At 31.0% G+C, this 9,296-nt stretch overlaps 1 long non-coding RNA gene across 1 annotated transcript; it reads right to left on the bottom strand.

Annotated features, from left to right (window-relative positions):
- Positions 1-646: 646 nt before the first annotated feature.
- On the bottom strand, positions 647-1,464 carry LOC115974130. The gene is made up of 2 exons (XR_004087838.1): positions 1,129-1,464; positions 647-1,044 (listed from the first exon to the last, which is right to left on the bottom strand). It is a non-coding gene; the product is annotated as an uncharacterized LOC115974130 (long non-coding RNA).
- Between the last annotated feature and the right edge of the window lie 7,832 nt (positions 1,465-9,296).

The following is a 9,296-nucleotide window of genomic DNA, read 5'->3' as shown; positions in this document are numbered from 1 at the left end:
ATTAAGATATAATAACAAACAATATAATTTCAGATGAAATATAATGGCATGAAAAAAAATGCATATAACTCATTGTGACTAGTTTGTTGAATATGCATAACTGACCCCAAATGTTTGGGATTAAGATTATATTTGAGAATAAGATTTGTTTGATATAGTTAGAGATGAATTTCCTACATTGGAATGTTAAAGTCAGCAAAATGATTTGCTCAAAAAAAAAAAAAAATATTCAGCAAAATGATATGATTCAATGAAGAGAATTGAGTGGCATGACAAATTGCTTCTGCCATCACACACGCGCACGCACACAGGAAGAAAATAAAAACGAAGAAGAGTATTATAGCTAATTTGTGGAATTTAATAACCATGAAATGTGATTCCAGTTAAAATTAGTTGTTACTTTGAATTATTTATAGTTGCCTTTGGATTTAAGAATTTAACATAAAGGGCTTTGAAGAATTAATATTATTATGAATCACTTGATATAAACTTAGCAACACATTATGACTTGGATTTTGATATATAGAATCAAACAAAAAAATCATGATGTTATGGATCTGAAAGAACAATCTTATACCTAATCACTTCAAATTCACATATGAATAAGCTCAAATCTATTCATAAATTTGATCAATACAAACAAAAATTATAAAATTTTATTTTATTCAAGTCATTTAAACTAAAAACTAAAATCCAAATCCCCTCATTGAATACCTCCCACCCAAACCACCATACAGATTCAATTCCCCACCACTGAATGGAAAATGAAAAACCAAACCCGAAAAAAGAAAAAAGAAAAAGCTCACTTCAATAAAGGAAAATCATGATTTGACTATTCTTTTTGGTGAGACAAGAAAATTCCAAGAATTGGCTGTTAGCCGAATAATTACTCGCCCAAGTGTTGAGAACTGAGATGGAGTCTGGTGGGGGCATGGTTTACAAGAAAGCAAACCAAGGTGCAGTTCATGTGATCAGCTCATCGAGTTCTTACCATTTTGCTGAGTGCCCCCCTCTTCTGGAACTCCAAGACCTCCACATGATCTCCTTTTAATGCATCTTTTGATATTAGCATCAGCCATCAATAAGCATATTAAACTCCACAACTAGAGCAATAAAATAAGTGCTTACCTTTCCTTGAGCTTGATGTAAGAGGGGTTTGAATCAAGAGTATGCTTCTAACAAGGAGAGATGATGCTTTATATTTTGATTAAAAAAAAAGAGGTATATTTGAGCATGACACACAAATAAGGCCAAAACCTACAGTAATGGTTGTACGAAAGGAGGACATTCTTCAATGCAAATGGCATGGACTCCTCCAGCTGAGTGTGATACAAGAAGACAAGGCCTTGGCAGCCTCATTAGTCATTGAAAAGCAAGCAGCAATCAGTTTCCCAAGTACCAGCTACTTTTTCAGCATAAGTTTAATGTCATCAAAGATGTGGCCCCAAGCTGATAGAGTATCACTCTTGATGCAACTCTGCTACTGCGTATATTGATCCACTACTCAGCATAAAAAGCACATCTTCATCAAATAATTGGACCACTTGATCATTTCATAGCTAGCTTGTTCCCTATATGTATAAGGATTTGTACATAGTCCTAGTTTTTAATTAAAAAGTTGAAACAGCCAAGCCTATACTTTTAAAATTCTCTTTTAGAAAATCATTACAGGTAGGTAGTATCAGGGGAAGAGGGAACTAGGTAAAATGGAATGCTCATTAGGGACAAGCTACACAAATAGACTCTTACAAGTTCATAATAAATTATACAAATATAGAAGCCCACTCTATTTCTTCCCTACCATGACAAATAAATAAAAAACTATATTTTCTCAGAATTAAGAAAACTATATATATTCCTACCCTACATGCCTTGTACGAATTTATGACTTGTTTATGCATGTTTTCAGAATAACTTAGTTGGAGATGATCTAAAAACGTCTTAATATATGTATTATTTCGTTTTTCATATCCTCTGGTCCATACCTGGCTGAGATTAAATCCAAGTGGACGAATAACCATAAACCTTATTATCACTACCACATTCACACACACACACACATATATATATATCTTCAACTAGAAAATTAAATTCCCTTTTAAGCAGTTATATGATTGGATTATTTAAGCATTTTTTACTTGTAAGTGATTGATTAGATAATTAAATGGATTGTACCTTTTCATTTAATAAGCTACATTTCCTGTGCTTGAAATCAACATGTCTTAGAGAAGCTCGGAACATAAAATAATCTCAAGGAAATAGTTAAAAAAAAATAATAAGAAACAAACAAACGTTGTAAAGGAACAGCTAAGAAGTGCTATTTGCCAATAACAGCATCAACAACAGCAACAAGACTATCATCAACAACACCAATAACAACAACAAAGGCAGTAGCAGTAGCTGCAACAACAACAACAATAGTAAAGGAATAAAATATGCTGCAGTAAAAAGAATCATATCACCATGGATGGCCTCAAAGCTGCTTGTATGTGATAAAAATGGTGTGGCTCGGCTGGAGAAGAAGAGGAAGAGTAACAAGAAACAAAGAAGAGAGACATTTAAGGGTGAAGAAGTAAAGGAGATTCGTACCTTGTGTTAATGAAATCAAGAAAAATGAAGAACGGAGGAAGAAGAAATTGAAGGGTATCTTGTCTCAGAATGATGGCACTTGCTGCATGTGGCTTGCCATAATAAAGCCAGTGCCATCCCTCCTGCGACAAGAGTCCCCCAACTTCAATAACTTTGTTTCTTTTAGCCCCATGATCTTCTTGGCTTTTATGCCTCGTACCATTCCTTTATACTTATAGACACAAAAAGGTGTGTGTCCCTCTCTCTCTTTACACAAAATATTAGCCCTTTCGTATGAAACTGACTTTAAATGTTTGGAGACCTGGCTGCCTAGAATACAACCAGAGACATCTGTTTAAAATATATTTGAAGAGTCAACTCCCACATGTTCAATATGATTAAATTGTTTCACTAAAGAAGCTTTAAGTAATCTACCTTAAAATTTTTGGAAGAGGTTAAAATTGAGGTCCGCAGCCAACACACTGTAACTAATTCAACATGCTTCATCTCACTAAGCTTCCAGCTTTCAACTTGTGATTGGTGAAAACAAAAGGAAATAAAGAAGGAAAACGAACCAAATTTAACCACTTAGGTGCTTGCCTACTGAGCCATTTTTATCTACACACTAGATCTTAGGAACACTTAACCATGTCAATTTGGGAAACCAAATGAGGTATCCCTGATTTAAGGTCTTAATTACATTAAAAGAAGGGGATGGTATAGCATTTAAAAGAAACATCCTTATAAAAAGGATGCTTTTAGCAAGCACTGTAAATTCTCCACAGTCAAGCTTGATTCAGTGTTGCAAGAAAGTAAACAATCCAAACTGACCTGATCCCAAAATCAAAAGGTACAAAATCACATAGCGTCAACTCTTTCTGAAAACTCTATTAGCTTGAAAGTTTATATTTGGCTTTTCAAAGCAATATCATATAATATAGAAACTTACCTCAAATCTCCTAATTCCTAACTTGAAATGAATACTTTTAAATCTTGGAAATTGAAAGATTGTCAGTTCTCTTCATGTTTTATTTTTTTGCTTACTATATCTTATGAACAATGAAACAAAGAAAATTCAACGTACACACACATGTTCTATTTTATTTCTTATCAGTATATCATATGAACAATGAAACAAAGAAATTCAAAACACACACACACACACACACCCAACAATCAGAACCAAAGCTACAAACTATTTGAAAAAACAACGAAGAAAGGAAGTGCTTACCTCTCAAAAGTAGAAGATGGGCTTAAAATCAAGTACATTTTGAAGAAATTGAAGGAGCTTCTGTCGAGGAGAGATGATGCCTACTGCTCAAATTGTCTTCTACTGCTGCACAAGGCGTCATCTCTCCCACGACAGAAGTTCCTATACATCTCTTCTAATGCTCCTCTCTTTCCCTGGGCTATCCCTCTCCTGCAACAAGAATCCACACACACACACACACACACACACACACACACACATATATATATGAACATGTCTTCTATTGTTCCTCTACTGCTTAAATTATTTATCTCACCCTTCGCTTATTTTAGTCTAATTGTTGCAGGTATATGTCTATGATGTTCCCAATAAAAGCCTGGCACTTTTATAATTGGCACTTCAAGAAAAAAATAACTATGTTAATGTTCATCCTAAGATCCGGGCATAAACTTCAAAACTCTCTTAAAATATGATTATAGGTAGGTGGCATCGGCGAATGGGAGCTGTATTATAAAAAGCTCATATAGGGCAAGCATGGAATTCAGTACTAAATATCAACCAATTATATGATCACTGGATCTTAATTTCTTAAACCTATATGCATTCCTTATCTGAAACTATGAATTGTTTATACATATACAATTATACATATGTAAGTTGTCAACGCTAATTACAGCTGGAAATGATCAAGAGAACCTTTTTATTCTATTCATCATGTCAGTTTCCTAATGCTCTTATCTCATACATTGACGAAATCTTGATGATGAAGTAGTGACACTAAAATTCAAGTAGATAACATCATCAATTCTTTTATCTTCTTCAAAACATACCATTAGCTCCAATTAGGTTTTAATTAAATTGATGTTCATGATCAAATGATCATCTTGAAAAGGATATTTCAATTTTCAATTGACAATGATAGATATATTTTCACTAAATAAATAAGCATGTGCTTGACAAAGTCAAGAAAATTTTCCTTTCCAGAAGAATGATGAATACACAGATTAATCATGGTGAAAAAAAAACAGCATAAAAACATTAATACTATGTTTCTATCCTTAAGAAGCAAAATGGTAGTTATATCTATCTAAAAAGATAAATCAAATATATATATATATATATATATACATATATCTAGACACACACACACACACACACAAACACTCAAAGTTGAGGTATTCAAACTACCATGGACAGCCTCAATCTCATTTTAGATGTCAGAAAATTTATCAATTAGGGCACAGAAAAAAAAGGGGATTGCTAAAGAAGAATGTGGAGAACAAATCTTTGAGGGTCCAAAATATAATGGACAGGGACACCATTTAAGAAAATCAAAGAACTAAAGGAAGACAATATGAGCAGAAGAAATTGCAGGTATGTTGTCACAGAAGGGCCGCGCTAGCACCTATTTTCAAAAGGCAGTGCGATCCCTCCTGTGACAATACTCCTACAACCCCTTTTATCTCTCTTTCTTTGTATTGTGCACCTTTCCCATGACTTCCATAACTCATACTACCCATATACATTTATAGATACCAAGGTGTGGCTCCACAATGGTATTTCTTTCAATAACGAAATTCATTGGTAGTTTCTTGTTCGACTCTGAAAAAATATTTTAAGTGAGAACATTCTAAAGTGTGTAAGGCAACTGTTTTATTAGTGGTCTACCAAGAAAATTTACCGAAAGTGATTGTTGGAGATGAGACACAGTCAGATGACCCATCTCTCTATTAATTTTTTTGACTCCGGAAAATTGAGAAAATTGAGTTACTGTTCAAAAAAGGGCCTTGGAATTAAGGAAGAGGGGTTTCCAACATAGGTGATAGCAGCCTCTCAATTTCAAAACAATGAAGCGAATCCTCTTCCCCAACCATAGAGAGTATACGTGGATGTGGGTGCTTGTTGACCAAACCTTACTATCTTATTGATAGGATTTTGTATTATCAAATTAAAAATGTGGAGATTAATTTAAAAGCCCCCCAATCAATTATTTGGCTTTATATCCTAAACAAGGAGGTAAAATAAATAAGTACATCTGGGGCTTGCTTACCAAATCTTATTAACTAAAATATTTTGTCTTATATATAAATAAGGTTGGGTTCAAATTATATTTGATGTAACGTTAAGCAATGTTACACCACTCAATATTTTTTAATTGAATGCGAATATTGATAAATCCACCGTTAGATTACATTATTTTCATATATTCTTTAAACTTGCAAAATTTCGAGGTGATCAAAAATTAATAGTCATGTCATCAATCAATTGTTAAAATTTAAATTTTTGTAGTTTAAAATAATGCATAAAAAATGAGCTTATAGATCAAATGGTAAATAGCATCCGATTGATATAAAAATTGGCATGCATGTTAAGAATATATAAAATATGTAATTCAACGGTTGAATTTTCAAAATATTAAATTAATAAAAAGTTATTGAGTTGTATAATATTGTTTAGAATTACACTAGGTGTAACTTGAACCCAACCCATATAAATAATATAAGCTGAATTTATTCACTAATGCCTGGCCAATTATTAGGTTGAAATCTACACACATATACGCATTAAAAAAAAAAAGGAAAAAAGAAAAGATTTATAGTTTTTCTAGGGCAACTCCAATATGGAGGCACCTTGCATTTTAATTCAGTAGATGTCATTGTGGGGAGATCTAAGTGTGAGTTGGGTCTCATTTATTTATTTTTTACATTTTATTTACAGTACTTTCAATAAAAAGTTAAATAAGTTATTCTCAAGAAAACCCTCAAAAAAAGTTATTCTCAAGAAATATTTAAATAAAATGTTAATGAGTTTTATTATTATTATTATTATTATTATTTTTCTTTTATGAGGAAGTTTTTTTTATGAGGAAGTTAACGAGTGTTATTAGAGTAAGATCTTATGTCAAACTCTAGCCAACATGAAAAATAAATACAGATAATTAACCTTGGTAAAAACAAAAACAATAACAAAAAATGGCTTATAACAGATTTCGGCTGACTCCGTCCTTCAGAATAGGCTTTAGACTAACGGGTTCCAGTAAGAGCCCAACTTCGGCATTACAAAACCAGCCCAGTCAACCTGACCGAATACTCGATCAGCAGTGATATTGACCCTTATAGTGCCTTATCCCTATCTAATTATTACCTTAAATCGATGTATGAAGTCTTTGATATCTTTGTAATTTTAGCTTGAGTTGCAAAGGTGGAAACCCAAGTTGGTTTGTTATTTGGTTCCGTTTGATTTTGCTGTGTTCTCTATTTAGGTCACACCATCATAATTTGGTTTAGGTGCTTTATTTATTTATTTATTATTACTAGTGTGTAATTCAATGCATATATACGGGTACAGTTAAAAATAATTATAATTATTTAGTTTAAATTATACTTTTTTATTAGAAGATTTTCAAATTATACATAGTATTAGTTTACACTTTTTTAAATTATGTAGTAGCAATAATTCACTTGTTACAAAAATTAAAAACTTAAATGAATATATGATAGAAAATTGGACTCCAATTGAATTTAATTGAATTCAGATTTTTCAATTTTTACAGTCAATAATTTACTTGGCACAAAATTAAAAATTAAATGAAACACATGGCACAAAATTGAGAATCCAATTAAAATTTAATTGGATTTTTTCTAAGTTTTAGCTATTAATATATACTAGCATGTAGCTCCATGCAAATGCATGAATGCATTTAAAATTAAACAAATTTTTTATTATAAAAATATAAATAATTAGTCAAATTATTATTTTTAAAAAAAATGTAACACATGCATTTATGCATACGCATAGATACATTTAAAATTAAACACAATTTTTATCATAAAATATAGATAATTAGTCAAATTATTTTTTAAAAGTAAATATAATTAGTCACATATTAAAATTCTTACCTAAATTTAATACTACTAATGATTTTTTTTTTTTTTCAAATTTTTAATAAGATAGAACATGTGGTGATTTTTATTTTATTTATTTTTTGAGAAGCATGTGGTGATTTTTATTGAGTATATGTAATTATTTTTTTTTTTTTAAATTTTATAGTTCATTAATATTAGATTCTTAGTATTTTGCACTCATTAACCCACTTGACACAAATATTAAAAAACTTATGTAGACATACGACACATGCTTAAGTGGATAATTATGGTTTATTATATTGGATTCCTCGTTTTCTACACTAAATTAACTAATTTGGCACAAAAATTTAAAATTTTAGATTAAATGAGATACGTGGTGCAAAATTAAACTCTAATTAAAATTCAATTTTTACACTAAATTAACTCACTTGACACAAAATTCTAAAATTTAAACTAAATGAGACACATGACACAAAATTAGACTCTAATTGAATTTCAATTTGAAATTTAATTGGATTTTTTCTTTGCTTTACCTATTATTATATATATAGACTAGTATGTAGCCCCGTGCTACCGCACGGGAATGGATATATTATTAATCATGAGTTTATTCATGTTTAAAAGGTTCAGTTAAGTCTAAATTCATATTATTAATCAGAAAATTTCATTAACAAAATTTAGTAGTATATATATTTTACACAGAAAAATGAACCTTGGTGATAATGTTTATCCAAAATATCCATTCACGCTTTTGAATCTTCAATCTCTATTGGTGATTGAAATTTTTGCAGCTTAAAAAATTTAAAATTAAAAAAAAAAAATCCTCAGAGTTGTACTCATTTTGTAGTTTTACGATGGGTCATTTTGTAACATGATGGGCATTTGTGTGAAGAAAAAACTCTAAAGTTCCATGGCTGATAAAAGAAATTCTCTCCAATCTCTTTTTATAGAGAGAGGGGTTTGTGCGTGTTTTTATATATCCTTCATAGTTGTATTATCACGAAGCAAGTCCAATAGATTTAGATTGGTACTACCGATTCCCAAAGTATGAGTGTTTAATGTGTTATTAATTTCATCTCATTGGCTTCTGCACATGACAGCAAAATTAAAAATAATTAGATTGTACATGTGTATAGTAAAATTGGACTCCAATTTTAGATTCTAATCGAACAATTGGAATGATAATATATGATAGTAACAACAATAGGAAAATTCAAATAAAATTTCGAATTAAATTGTAACAATCTGAATAAAAAATTCTAGTAGAAAGATAGGGTGGAGTGATCCACTCCAAGAAGGCAACCAAATTTGCGTAAATATAGAATAATAAATCTCTCTCTGGAAAATTTACATTGTTCATAACTTTTACCTTCACTGAACATTTTAAAAACATAGTGACTCACATCTGCCATCCAGACATCTACAGCCGGATCCTCTCCAATTCGCGTGAGATTCCATTGATCACTAAGTTCCTTTGCAGTTTGCAAAAAGTATCATCCATCGGTCCATAGCAGTGCTTTCTTCATTGTTATAAGTGTCAAACTTGAACAAAAAGCCAAATATAAGGATAGTGAATTTTAGGCATAATGTGCATCTAATCACATATTAGAAATTTATAACAAATGTAAAGATGCAAACTTTGTAAGTGAATA

This window comes from Quercus lobata, chromosome 2, assembly GCF_001633185.2.
Source record: "Quercus lobata isolate SW786 chromosome 2, ValleyOak3.0 Primary Assembly, whole genome shotgun sequence".
Classification (NCBI taxonomy): Eukaryota; Viridiplantae; Streptophyta; class Magnoliopsida; order Fagales; family Fagaceae; genus Quercus; species Quercus lobata.
Note: the sequence above shows the minus strand (reverse complement) of the source record. Positions and strands in the feature narration are given on the sequence as shown.